This window comes from Aedes aegypti, chromosome 1 (genome assembly GCF_002204515.2).
Source record: "Aedes aegypti strain LVP_AGWG chromosome 1, AaegL5.0 Primary Assembly, whole genome shotgun sequence".
Taxonomy (NCBI): Eukaryota; Metazoa; Arthropoda; class Insecta; order Diptera; family Culicidae; genus Aedes; species Aedes aegypti.
Window position 1 is genome coordinate 260,833,606 of NC_035107.1, and position 15,337 is coordinate 260,848,942.

The following is a 15,337-nucleotide window of genomic DNA, read 5'->3' on the forward strand; positions in this document are numbered from 1 at the left end:
CGGATGTGATCCAACGGACAATCTGCGTCATTGATAGAATTGATGCCCATTTCAAATAATTAATCTATGCGAAGTGGACATTAATACTATTGGTGACGTTCAGTTTGCCTTTTGCTAACCAGAATGATCCGTAGCCAATCTTACTCTTACTATTAGCTAGCTAGATACATCGTTATCATATACGACGTAGGGAATACTTAGGAACTCTTAGGAAAATGACTAGTAGATTCACTGAGTAGAAATAAGTGGCGACAATCTTATTTTAATATGGTTTTTGCATTGCCATAATAAGAAATACCTCTTTTGTAACAGCGGTATAAATAATCTAATTCCAGCTTCATTTTCGCAAAATTTACAAGTAGAAAGTAGGCGTTGTGAAGTATTGCATTCGCCACCGAAAAGTGAATCTTGTAGGAGACTGTAATAGAAGCCTAAGGTAACTTTACCCTTCAATATTCACTATAAAAATGACTATGGAAAGTAAGACGCTGGGATCGATCATTACACGGAGAAATATTTTTACCTAATTTTTGAGTTTACTTTACCCAAAATTAAGTATATCGATTATAGTTTCAACCCAAAATCTCTCGGTTTTCTCTTTCTCCCACACGAATGTTGTCAAAAATAGAGAGAGCTGCATCTACCCAATGGGGGTACTTTGGTCCAATAAGCCAAATTTGGGTAAATGCAACTTTTCTTATGTTTGGGTCGAAAGAACTCAATTTTGTGTTAAATCAACCCAAAATTGAGTATATATTTTTAATGGAATTAAAGCCAAACTACCTAGTGGGGACCTTGGAAATTTAGCCAAAATTGAGTTATTGGGCTCAACTACGGAATTGCGTTAAAACAACCCAAAATTGAGTTGAATTCCGTCTCCGTGTAGGGTACGCTTGCTAGTTTCGAAAAATTGTTGAACAGACAAGGAAAGCGACTTTTTTCTTTAAGGATATATGAACGTAATGACCAATAAATACTTTTAACAACAAAAAATGAAATTAACTAGAACTACTACCACAGACAAACAGACGTCACACTCTCATCATAGTCCATCGACCACCTTTTTAACGATCGCTTCAAAAATACGGTAGGTGGCCAATCCACCACCCGCAGCGCTCGCTTAGATTTTGTTCGCGTTTGACGTTTACACACTACCGCCATCTGTTGGACCGTCGCCCAAACACGGTGATTTTAGTATTGGGCGTACATGTCCTCGTGACTATGATTTTGACCGAGATTTGTTCTAAGTGTTATGTCTGTTTGTCTGTGCTACTACTAAACAGCCTAATTTTGTTAAGACTTGACGACACTTGACATTTAAGACTCTAATCTTACGTAAAAGACAATAGTAATCAGAAGAGTACTTGTATGACAAATTATTCAAAACCATTTCGACTAGACAGTATTAGTAATGCACTACTATTTCAAACAAATTCTAATGGAGCTGCTGATTTTCATAATGCTTCCTTTTCTCAGAAGCAAGGGAATATGGGTACTTTTCAAAAACTACCACGTCACAATACTAATAAAAAACAGTGTTCATGTGGGCGCCATTGCCTAGTCCGTCTGAGTATTGGTCCTGGTAGAGGGGAAACTTGACAAAAGCCAGACCGAGGGTTCAGCCTTGACAAGTTAAGCTGTCAGGCAGCTCCAACTGAATACCATACAAAAAAAAAAAAAGAATACCTGGGGAATGTTTCTAAGAAAATCAAGATTTAATTGCTAAAATCTATATTAAATCTGCTGATTCTATTCTTTTAGGTCCCCGGAAGAATCGCTAGTGCTGTTCAAAGGAAAAAATCACAAGAAAATAATTGGATCAATCCCTGGTGAATTTTTGGAAAGAATCCTTCATAGGAATGTTTGATTTTTTTTGTTCAGTTTTTAGGTAGACATTTGAAGAAATATTTATATGGGGGACGGACCTGGTGTAGGGGTTAGAACACACGCCTCTCATGCCGAAGACCTGGGTTTGAATCCCATCCCCGAGATAGTCACTAAAAATTTCAGTGACGACTTCCTTCGGAAGGGAAGCAAAGCCGTTGGTCTCGAGATAAACTTGCCCAGGGCTAAAAATCTCGTTAATAAAGATAGAAAAAAAACTATTTATATATTATTTTCGAGAGAGTTTCGAAGAAATACGGAGAGCATCACCAAAACGATGTTTAGAGATATCTAAATAAGAAAATTTTCTGTAAAAAGCAAATGGATCTACCTAAACCTTAAAAAAAATCGTTAAGAACATTGTCCCTATTAAATCTTGTTTAATTGTTTATGGAAATCTTGTGGAACATTAAGAGGAATCATAAGAGAAACACCTGGAAGAATCTTCCAAATTTTGTTGAAGGAAGTCCTAAATATTTTTAATGCGATTTTTTTTCCATTTCTGGACAATTTCCAAGAGATTTTCTAAAAGATTTGCTGAAGGAATCTGTAGGGGAACATTAAGGAAAACCTCGAAGGCAAAGTTCAAATAACTGTTGGTGAACTCAATGAAAAATTTTGTGGAAAGAATCTATGCATGGTGATCTTGAAGACAATTTTGGTAGTGCTCATAGAATTTCTTATACTATCTCTTGGAGAAATCCTCAGTAATTCTAGAAAATTCTAAACAAGTTATTAATGAGCAAACGGATTTTTTTTATTAATTTTTGGGGGCTTTCCTGAACCGAGTGGTTAGAGTCCGCGGCTACAAAGTAAAGCCTTGCTGAAGGTTCGATTCACGGTCGGTCCATGAACTTTTCGTTATGGAAATTCCCTTGACTTTCCTGGGCATAGAGTATCATCGTACCTGACCCATAACGCGGGTAGATCACCTTTTCGTGGTGCGTTATGGGGTAAAGATCTACCAATAAAACCTAGTCCTGACTGCTTCAAACGAAGAGAACAGGATGCTATAGTAATCAAAGGAACACTATTAGTCCTTGTTACATTTTAAACCTTGTTAAAAGTGACAAGTCTCGGTTTTCCAGTAGCCGAGAATGACCTTAAGACAAGGATAAAAATAAGTCGAAATCAACAAGTTGTTTTCTAATCTTTTATTTATTGTTCTCTAGTTTGAAGAAGTAAGGACTAGGATTCTGATGCATGGACAATATCGGTGTCACTTCCCGACTTTATCAAGGGATCCGATTTTGACTGATAAAGGGGCGCGCCTGCGGAGAGTGTACCCACCACACCCTTCGAAGGGTTTAAAAAGCGGAACCTTTCAATTAGAATCCTTTCCTGTGATCAAGTTAGGAATGACAACTGTAAAAAAAACGAATACTTTATCACTTCTCGATAGTGACAAAGTAACACGACATGCACTATACAAAGGACACGGGATATACTACAATAGATCAAATATTGGTCGCAGTGGTTTATGTTCCGAACAGAAAAAAAAATCATCGTACCTGCCAAACGATATAAGAATGCAAAAATGGCAACATTAGCAAAGAAAGTTCGCAGTTAATAACTGTGGAAGTGCACTAAGCTGAGAAGTAGGCTCTGTCCTAGGGAGGATGTAATTGAAAAAAAAGAAGAAGAAGAAAATTAAAATCCAACAAGATGTTCAGAGAAGTTTCAAGAAACTGATATCTAAGGTTGTTCAAAATTCACCCTCATAATCCTAAGCAATTTGAGCTCGTGCTATTAGCAAAAGGTGATACCATTCTTGCGCTCTTTCATTTGTCTTTCTATGTCAGACAAGAAAATACAGAGTGACTTCTCTAATTGGCTCCGTTTGATGCAGAGCCAAATATTGACCCGAAACACCGTTCCCGAGCTCTCTACCCTTCGGGATTAGGCAGCGGCAGAAGTGACTTGCACCTTATCCAGGTCAAATAAAAAACCAGCCACCATTCTGACACCTTTTTATGTTGATTTCTGTGAAATTATTGTAATTAGCCGCTCGGTTTCATTTGGGTGCCGTTTTTCCCGAGAAGCCAATCAAACATCTCCCAGAACAACACCAACAAAAAAAAAAGGTGAAACCTAACAAATTAACACCTGACTGGGGGCTGCCGCCTTCCAAACACACTCGGGTTGTCTTGATTCGGGTCCCGGGGTTGTTAATTTCGGGATATGAACAAAAGGCGTCGGTCAGTTGCAATCTGCAGCAGATTATCCACGCGGTTTGTTGCAATAAAATCATAAGAATGGGAGCCGCCAATGCATCAGAGGTGTTCGACCCAGGCCCGGATTTGAGGGGGGACAAACGCCCTAGGCCAGCCGATCAATCTTCTCCTTCTTGGAATTACCTCCCCACTGGGACAGAGTCTGCTTCTCAGTTTAGTGTTCTTATGAACACTTCCACAGTTATTAACTGAGAGCTTTCTTTGCCAAAGTTTCCATTTTCGCATTCGTATATCGTCTGGCAGGTACGATGATACTCTATGCCCAGGGAAGTCAAGGAAATTTCCATTACGAAAAGATTCTGAACCGACTGGGAATCGAACCCAGACACCTTCAGCATGGCTTTGCTTTGTAGCCGCTTTGTAGACTCTAACCACTCGGGCAAGGAAGGCCCCTATCAGCTTGCTTTCCTCCATCAGTAAACTTTTTTAAATGGTCTATTTGATCAGAATGACGACATCAACGAAAATTCAATTGTTGTAAATGATTTCGGATCCCAACATGGACATTCGACTACTCAACAACATTTACTTGTAACAAATTTGATACGTTCCAACAAATCTGAAGATCCTCTTTTTAAAAACATTTATGCTTTGGGCCCTCATCAATAAATTTGACCCAGGCCCCCAAAGCCCAAATCCGGCCCTGATCCGACCGACCTCTTGTTTCTGGTTCAATTCATTGCACAAACGAGATCCGGATGTTGGGCTGATTTGGCGGCTGGCCACCAATTACAGTGATCATCATCTCCTACAAAACAAGCCGCGACTTGATTCCATTGCGATTGCTCGAGAGAAAGAGAATCAAACCCTCTAGATTGATGATCGACCACGAAAGGAGTGCTCCTTGGGTGCGATTTTCTAGGAAAAGCAGCCCCATCATGATGTGAAAATCATCGCACTTCCTCATCGTGCGCACACAGGAGTGATGTGGGTTAATAGTGGCCAAATTCAGAGACTTCTGATTACTTTTTGTAGAAATTACGCGTATCTTGAAAACGATACATGTAGTCACAACATGCGGCATGTTATTAGTTATGGTTAAAGTTTATAGCTGGCATTACGTCCTCATTGGGAGGCAGAGCAGGCTTAGTGTTCTTATGAGCACTTCCACAGTTGTTAACTGAGAGCTTTACTTGCCAATGTTGCCATTTTCGCATTCATATATCGTGTGGCAGGTACAATGATACTCTCTGCCCAGGGAAGTCAAGGAAATTTCCATTACGAAAAGATCCTGGACCGACCGGGATTAGAACCCAGACACCTTCAGCATGACTTTGCTTTGTGGCCGCGGACTCTAACCACTCGACTAAGGAAGGCCTGAAAATCTTAATTTTTTAAATCTTCACTCTTCAAAAATTTCGTGTAAATTTCAATCCACTTAGATGCACATAAAAGAAGCGAAGCATTTGACATACATTTACATCCGATCTTAAAATTACATGATCACACCAAGCCAAAAAAAAATACACGACATGACGTAAAAGTAAGATGCGATGATCTACTTTCACGCCATGCCGTGTATTCATTTTTGTGTGAAGCGGGTCTCAGAACAGATGCAATAAAAATTGAAAATGGTGATCGTGGCGATGGATTCGTTCACACAATAAAAAAATGGAAATATTTACCTTGTAGCGATTATCGGCGGCTTGAATGAGGAAATCACGGTCAAGTTCCAAACACATATTCAATTCAAAGAACTTCTGTTCTGTTGAATCTGTTGACTTTCCAGGAAAAGGATCATTTTGTATCATTCATTATGGGATGCTGTTTCACAATATTAATCAACAATATTTGCACTGGCTACACTTACTGCTGATCAAATAAAGGCTCAAGATCTATGGTGCACTACATTCATTTTGATATCCCGTTTGTTCCGCATGCAATTGATCAAATTGGAAAAAAATCCATACTGTCTCCTCCGTTCAGGTTAATATTGTGATGGCTGCTGTTGGTGACGGTACTGAGAGACAAACTATACACATATTTTAACTTACTTCATTACACAACACTTCCTGGTTTTGTTGCACAAACACTTGTTATAAAACCACTTTATACGATTCACAGTTAGTTTTACTTTCCAAAAGAACAAAATCAATAAAATTTTAGATAATTTGAAAACGTGAAGAGCGGCACCGCAAACACTTGACGTTTGACTCGGTCAATTACCTGACGCTATCAACATAGTCAAATAACATGTAAATTTACGTCTTGTAACATTCATAACTAAGATCTGTGTCCATTTTTGTGGTTTGACTCATGTAAAACTAAAAACTGTACTTATTTTCTTGAAAGTGGCATAAAAATGAATGTTGGGTTCTGTGTGCATCGAATAAAACGTAAATATAAGTGATATTTATGTTTACGTCCTCAATTATTTGTGTGCAATTAGGATTAAGTCTCATGTCAAATTAGATTTTTTTAAGAGTGTTGTTTTATGATCACGAATTCATTCTAGCAACTCCTCCGTGCGGAGCGTACCGATGCGGTTGTTTTCACATATCCCCGAAAGCGATACTTTACGCCAACTCGCGGTACATTGTTACAATTAGACAACAATCATCATAAATTAATGATCGCGGCGTGCAACCGCATTTCTAATGGCGGCCTTCCGCAGCAGTAAGCGCAGCTTCTACACCGGCAGGGTTGTTGGTGTTCAACTAAGATGATCTTTCACCTATTGCTCGTAAGTTCGCGACCACGGCCACAATCCGATCGACAGGCCGTTCATCGTCGTTATGAATGTGGTGAATAAGCATAAAATGGATCTCCGGTAGATTGAGCGTGCTTGTGGTTAAGGGTATGCGATATGCATTTGTTTCGTGCTGATACGAAAGGAAATGCTACAAGGAATTCCTAGCACTCGATTATCGATTATTTATTCAATTCGACGTGGGGAACTTTCACACGGGATGGAGAAAAATTATTGAGATGAACAAAAACTTTATTTCCAAATCTTTTTAAAATAATCTACATTAGGTCATTTTTCTACACATGTGAGTGCTTCGTGAAGCCCAAGCAGGACAGTTCGGTTTTGCGTCGTCACGGTTTCGCGCGTGTTTTCGTTGCCGGAGAATTTTTTTTCCCTGTTTTGGAGCGTCTTGCTGGGTAGGTATTTGGGAAGGCCCAAGCAAGGCGGTTTGTTTTCGGGACGCCAAGAAGTTTTGCTGTCAGTGTCAGTTTTGTGTTCGGTCGAGAATGGATTACCAACTGGTGAGTTCGTTTCATGTTTATGATAACACATTTTTTCTTGAAAGCGTAACTTTTATGTAAGATTAAAACAAACTTTGTATGGTTCGTCACTGTATGTGTCGGCATTATGCTTTTTTCTTATACAATTTCAATATACATATATTTTTCTCTTTTTGACATTATTAAAAATTATCTTATGAAATGTTCGACATTATGAATGTTGACGTATTTTCTAAAACTTCTACCATATCGAGACAAAATGCACAGTAAAACTCATATGTAATTTTTAAACAAACTTTGTATGGTTCGTCACTACAAGTGTCGGCATTATTCCTGTTTCATATAATTTATAATATATACATGTAATTTTCAGTTTTTGTCATTAATAAAAACGTCTTTTGAATTATTCGACATTATAGATGTTGACGTATTATTTCCAAAAACTTCTCGAGACAAAAATACAAAACTAGCTTTAAATATACGTCGTATAATTCCCCCTTGTCCATGGATCGCATGACCGACCAGAGGTGACTCCCAGATCTTTTCCTCGCTCACTAATAAACACCCTTCCCGTGGTGATTGTGGAGATGCAGAGGTATTCTCGGTCTCTAGAAGCAACAATCATTACACCCTAACATTCCTTCCCCATCCCAACTGACTGTAAGGACTTGTCATTTTTCCACACATGTATCCTCAAAACTTTCATGCAAGCAGCACGAGTCCAAAAATTCTTATATTTTATCATTTTCCCACATAAAATACTAGGACAAAATGATACACCATTTTGTTCAATTACTTACAACGTTTTTGTACCAGTGTAGGATTGACCCAAGTAGTGTTTTGTTTGAAGCACGTACGATTGATAAACTAAGATTGTTCACTAGAGTGATGCAAATTTTGAAATATTGGCTCCCCTATGCTTAAACGATGTCAATTATGGTAATTGGCATCCTCCCAAAGTTTGAAATGATTCGGAAGAAATTTGACTGTGCACACGCCATTTGAAGTTTATATGGAGATTACTATGGAAAACACCAACCTTCTGTGTTTAGCCCTCTATCTCTTCGTCATAATATTTTATGGAAAAGTGAAAAAACTCTCCTTATGCAAAATCCTTTCAGCTACAACTTTGCCGAAGACCACATTTTGATTGGACGTCAGGAAAAATTATAATTCATCATCATAAAGTGGGTTTGCATTTTACATACTTCACCAACTGTTCGGCAGGCAACAGTGGTGCTCCTGGCGGGTAGAATAGATCAAAGTAATCCAGGCTACTATGTTGTACAGCAAAAAGGCAGTGTTGCTCTGAAAGTAATGGAATGATCATCTCAGCATGATTTAGACTTTGTTATCAATAATAACAAATTATCCTAACGTCCCATCAAAATGTGGTCTTCGGCAAAGTTGTAGCTGGGAAGATTTCACATGAGTAGAGTTTGTTCACTTTTCCATAAAATATTACGACGAAGAGATAGAGGGCTAAACACAAAAGATTTGCCTTTCCCATATTAATTTCCATATAAACTTCAAATGGCGTGTGCACAACCAAATTTCTTCCAAATCACTTCATATTTTGAGAAAATGATTTTCACCATAATTGACATCGTTTAAGCATAGGGGAGCAAAAACTTCAAAATTTGCATCAGTCTATTGTTCACTCTTCGGATCTACGGCTGTTTTAAGTAGCGCATACCCTTACCTGTGGTCCGTTGTTCGGCAGGCCAATCTCGATGATACGACCGACCGAAGAGTTCCGAGAGGGCCGATGGTCGATAATCGTTTGTGATGTGACCGCCGCGCCACCTTTCAGGAGTCCATTAATTATCTAATGATAGATCGAAAACTGATCGGGCAGGCTTGGATGCCGCTTGAAGTCGTATGAAGTGTGATTAACCGCCTCCACATACGTACCTTACTCTCCTTGAAAGGGTTCTGGGTGAAAGCGTGAAATTGGGATTAATCAGAAAGGATTGGTCTGATGGCTGAACATTTTAATGAGGTCGAGTCGATCGGATCGATTTGGGTGTTGTACACTGGAGCCTATGCACATCGCGTTTTCTGATTTGGGATAAGACACTTGACTTATTTTTTCGATATTGTCCAATGGTAGGGTAAATTGATATAATGCGCCCCAACCGGGCAATACGCCTCATTTCATTTTCAAGGGATTGAGGCTTCTTCAAGACGTAAATATGATAAAATAACTTAAATATCCGCGAAAAAATTATGTTACGCATATAAGATCTTTGGGAAGTATAAACAACCAATAGAAATAGCAAAAATATCGAAAATCAGCTTTTTGGCGTAAAATTTTGGGTCCGATAGGCAAGCTTCGTTGCAAATGAAGCTCATCCTCTACTATTATACTTATTACAAAAACTTTTACCGGTAGACGTCTGCTAATGGACCCTTTTAATCTTAGCAAGTGGTGGAATTCTCCTTGGAAACACTTTTACAACGCTGCGGAACATTTTCTACGGAAGAGGCATATTGCCCTTTTTGCTTTGAAACGTCAAGATTTGGACCGTTTACAGAAAACGTCTTGTACTCTTTTTAGAAGCTACTTGGCAAGAGAAAACTGCATGCAGAGCATGACCAACTAAGTAACTAACACTTTGACACCAAAAACTATGTTAGTAATGCATTTGCCACTACGATAGACCAGTTTTTTCTTAGGGGGGGGGGGGGGGGGCGTATCATACCTGTTCACCCTAGATAGACAGACAGAGTAATGCATTTAAAACTTTCTTTAAAAAAACCTTTCTAAACACAGTATTAGACGATTCTTCCCACATATTGTCCAACATAATTTCTCAGCTATCATTCAACCGACTCATGTGTGATTTGGTAGGGTTTCGTTCTACTTCGTCGTAAGCGTTATTATTCGTCGTATCAAACTTAAAATGTTCCACTACGGCGAATATTCCAACTTACCTGCAACATAGATTCATTTTCATTTGTTATTTTGTGAAAGCTATTATGGTTTGTACACCTGTACACCAAAAATGCAATAAAACTAATGTATTTCGCTAAAGAAGTTCAGTTCAATTATCCACTTAGTACTTTTTTGTACTGAGAAAAAAAGCTTGTGCGCATCAATGTGTGCGCGATGCTGTCCATAGACAAATCATGCAGTTTGACACGAACGCATCCGTCTTCCATCTGTACGCGTAACCTGTACATTTTCTGGTTGCACTCGTATTCGTGACGGTTTACATGCTGTTCTACGTCATTACGACCACCTGCGCAGTGGCAAGATCAATAGTTTGAACGAGCGCACAATTGTAGATGTAACTTATCTGTATTCTACAGATTTTCTCCTTAGAGAGTCCAAGATCATTCGCGACGAACTTGTGAATCTCTTTGAAAGAGGGTTTTTTTAGGAATGTTCGAGAAATCGATTCTGAACGTGTTTTCGAGATTTTTCCGTGAAGACATTTCAGGATTGTTTGGAAAACCAGAAGGGTACCAAATACCAGCCGACGAGCAGCGCGGTGACTATTTTCCGAGATAAATTCGCCGATTTGTCTTTAACTTTTGAACGATAACCAATAGTCCTGAGAAAACGTCTGCATTGCATGGAACAAGGCCTGTGAAGAATCTCAACCCATCGTTGATATTTTAGAAGCTTTTATCACGAAGATATTGAACTAGATGGTTACGTGATAAAATTTGTAAGTATGCTTCCAATTCCTCTGTAGTAAGGTAAAAGTAAGAGATATAAACTATGTACAAAGCAAAAAACAGATTCTAAACAGGTAAAACAGTACTTATAATGAATATCATTTATCTTTCGCTTACCTGAGATAATATAATCCCTGATATGATTTCCAGGCGGAATCTCTTGACGAATTTCTGGTGTAATCTCAGGAAAAATTCATGAAATTCTTTAAAAAAATACTGGCATTAATTCTTAATGGAATCTTTTGATAAATACCCTATGGATTCCTTAGGATAATGCCTAGTGTTATAAATTGAAAAATTCTTGAAGAAATTCGTGGTGGATTTACTGTAGAATTCCTGAGGATTCCCGCAAGGAACACCTGATAAAAAAACCTGAAGAAATTGCTGTTGACATCCCATGATGATTTTTTGGTAGAATCCCTGGAGGAATTAATGTTGAATAAACAGGAATAATTCCTGGTGTAGTCTTAGAAAGAATTCTTTGTGATTATTCTGGCGGGACCACTGGTGGAAATCCTGAGAGAGTTTATGTTTGGACTTATTGATTGGATGGTTGGTAGAGTTCGTTGTAGAAATTTTATTGAAGATTCCTGGTAAAATCGCCTGAGGAATTTTTCAAGGCATATTAAGCAGAGTTACTGGAGCTATCCTTGATATAATTCCTCGGAAAAAAGATTTGGAGGAATCTTCCAAGAAACTATTAAAGAGCTCTCGTGAGGAAATTCCAAGGAAATTTATAACGGTTCTCCTGCAGGTATGCTTGGCATGATGGACGTGGCCGGCAATGGAAATTGTCATGTCGATTCATTTTGACTTCCGGTTGAACAGTTATTTCATCCAAAAAAGTTTTTAATCTTCTTTCTTTTTCTGGCGTTACGTCCCCACTGGGACAGAGCCTGCTTCTCAGCTTAGTGTTCTTATGAGCACTTCCACAGTTATTAACTGAGAGCTTACTATGCCAATGACCATTTTTGCATGCGTATATCGTGTGGCAGGTACGAACATACTCTATGCCCTGGGAAGTCGAGAAAATTTCCAACCCGAAAAGATCCTCGACCGGTGGGATTCGAACCCACGACCCTCAGCTTGGTCTTGCTGAATAGCTGCGCGTTTACCGCTACGGCTATTTGGGCCCCGATAGTTTTTAATAAGTAATTGGAATAAGAGTGGTCAAGAGTGCGATTTGAAGAGCCTATGCAAGCATGAGTTTTTTCGTTGTGTCGCCGGATAACTGCGTTAAGTGAAGCTGAAAGTGGATTGGAGCTACTCAGTCAATGAAGAAGGATTAATTGGTGAGCTCATTTCATGCTTCTAATTCAAATCTGTAAAATTTTTATGACTCCATACTTAATCGTTCAGCGGTGAAATGGTGAAATATGAATAAACTATGAATGGTTCGTCGCTATGAGTGTCGGCATAAACTCTTATTCAAAACTATTTATGTTTTACATTTATAAGGTTTAATCACCGCATGATTTTATTATTATGAAAATTATTGGCTTTTTTCGGTGAATACAATACCTATACCCAGAAGTGAAAGGGAGTAACGAAAGTAATGAAATTACAAGATGGATAGAATCGCAAGCGAGCGACGAGAGAAAATATGCCAACGATCGATAGAACTGTTATATACGCCGAACAATATAGTTAACAGGTCGAGGCGACAAATTTTTTCCTGTCTAGTGTTAGTAGCGACCAACATTACAACATCTAGCCGTTCAAGACCAGGACGTTAGGCAACGATTTGTCGTTTCGATTTTGTTGTTCACACTTCATCCAATCCGCATGGTTATTGAATTAATCAACTCATTACGCGGGGTAAAGATGGATAAATTATGGGTGAAATTATTGAAAAAAAAAATCCACGTTCTCGGCTTGGATTCGATCCCAGGACTCTTGTATACAGTCACTCCACAGTTATGGATCAACTGAGAGTCATTTTTCGAAACAACATATGATTAAAAACATGGTGACGCTGTAGAAAACAAAATTACCTCCCTGGCACGGCGGAATATAGTTGTTTTAGAGAATACACCTCGAAATACCCGATTATTTACGAAAAAGCGTCGATTTCGATAAAAATTTCAAACGATGTCCACCCCACAGATGTGGATCAGTGGGAGAGGTGGATCCTTATTATGGATCAAAATTATGGCTCATATTATGGAGCAAAACACTATAACAGCAATTTATCTGCGAGGTGAACGAATGGTGTGCTAGTAAAAGCATACGTTTTGGCGTTTGTTTCGGAACCGTCTTATCTTTGATTCATAAGGGGCGATCCATTAATTACGTAAGACATTTTTGGCGGTTTTTCAACCCCCCTTCCCCCCATGGTAAGATTTTTTGTATGAAAATTAAAAATAATTTGTATGGCACGTAAGAATTCTCAAACCCCCCCTCCTTCCATGACCCCTTACGTAATTAATGGATGGCCCCTAACTGTGGTATGGTTTTCAATGCCCCACAGTAAGGAATCAATGCTTCTGGGAATATGGATGACATTTTATTTCCTACAAACGGCAAAAATATGCTCAAGCGTCTCATAATTGATTGCGATGCTATACAGATTTATGGTTCACCTATAGAAAATATATTACGCTGAATATTCGATAAGATATTTTCGTTTTAATTCAACTCTGATACATATCTGTGTGCTATTCATAACTGTGGGGTGACTGTACTAGACGAACGATTCACCAACTAAGCTACGTGTGAAGTTTACATGCGTGTGTCTAGTATACATGAGATTGATAGTGTATGGGTTACGAAAAGGGTCTGCGTGATCTGTGGGGATTTGAATTCAAAACTTGTAACTTTCTCAGTTAGCGGGTTACCAAGTGGCTCGGTAGCTTAGTTGATAAGGCGCTCGTCTAACATACAAGAGTCCTGGGTTCAAATCCCAGCCGAGCATGTGGATTTTTTGACGTTAACTACGTCTTACGGCAATATACTGGGTGTCAATTGAAAATCTAAAATTTTGCGACCGTCCCGAAATTATGTAAGATTTTGAACGCTAATAACTCAGTCATTTATCGATAGATTTTCAATATTTTCCCACCAATCGATCGGAAATGTATATAACAATTTCCTCGAATGGAGAAAACTATTGATTATTGACAATAAACTATTGAAAATTGGGAAAATGTCGACCCCATTCTTACGCAACCAATCACGTGCAAGCAGTTTTCCACGCTTCTTTTGCGTTCAGCTTCGCACTATAAAAGCAGACCGATTCCAGCTTCTTCGCTCATTCTTCTTTTTGCCGTCAGACTGTGAACATGGTCGGCGAGCAAGTCTCGAGTGCCTTTCGCATTCTCAGCTCAGTTTTCAATGGAACGCGAATGGAACAACACGCCGCCGCGACTGAAGCCGCTTGTTAAAGCGCCCATCGTCATCGCCACCGCAAACCTCATCGGGCGAGAAGGATTTCTACCAGTGCGCCGTCAGCACCTCGCGACCAGAGGCAAGCTCTTGATCATCAAGCGGCGGCAAAACACCAGCGTCCGGATTGTGAAATCGCTCAAGATTTCTCAATGGACTCGCGCTTCCAGAATTGGCGCTACAGGAATCGAGGCGCACAGGTAAGTTTGTACGAGGTGGCTGAAGAAAATCGACCAAAGCCGCTTGTTGAAGCGCACATCGTCATCCGCACCGCAAATCTCATCGGGCGAGTAGGATTGCAACCAGTGCGCCGTCAAAATGTGTCCGTGTTACGCAAATTCAACAATTCAATCGGCCCTTTCCAGAGCCAACAAATGTGTTTTAAAGAGTTAATTGTGTAATATTCCCTAATGTGTTTACCACATACTTGCTATAATTTCTTAATTCATCTCATAGCAGCATACAATAATTGATTTATTACGAATAATTGACAATACGGCAATTTGAGGATGTTTCCGAGGACGCTGCTGCTGTGCCGTTGGGATGCAATATATTTTCTATTGTTAAGGCATGATTCAAATATTACGTAACGCAAAATTTGCCAGCTTTGGTTCCCCTTCTTTCCCCATGTATTGAAAGATTTTAAATTTTGACGTTAACTACGTCTTACGGCAATATACTGGGTGTCAATTGAAAATCTAAAATGTTGCGACCGTCACGAAATTATGTAAGATTTTGAATGGTAATAACTCAGCCATTTTTTGGTGGATTTTTAATATTTTCCCACCAATCGATCGGAAATTTATACAACATTTTACTCAAATGGAGAAAACTTTTGATTTTTGACGATAGACTGTCGAAAATTGGGAAAATGTCGACCCCTTTCTTACGCAACCAAACTCGTTCATATTGTGTTAGTGCTTGAACTAAAGGAAGGCTGCAACTATGAAAATCGACTA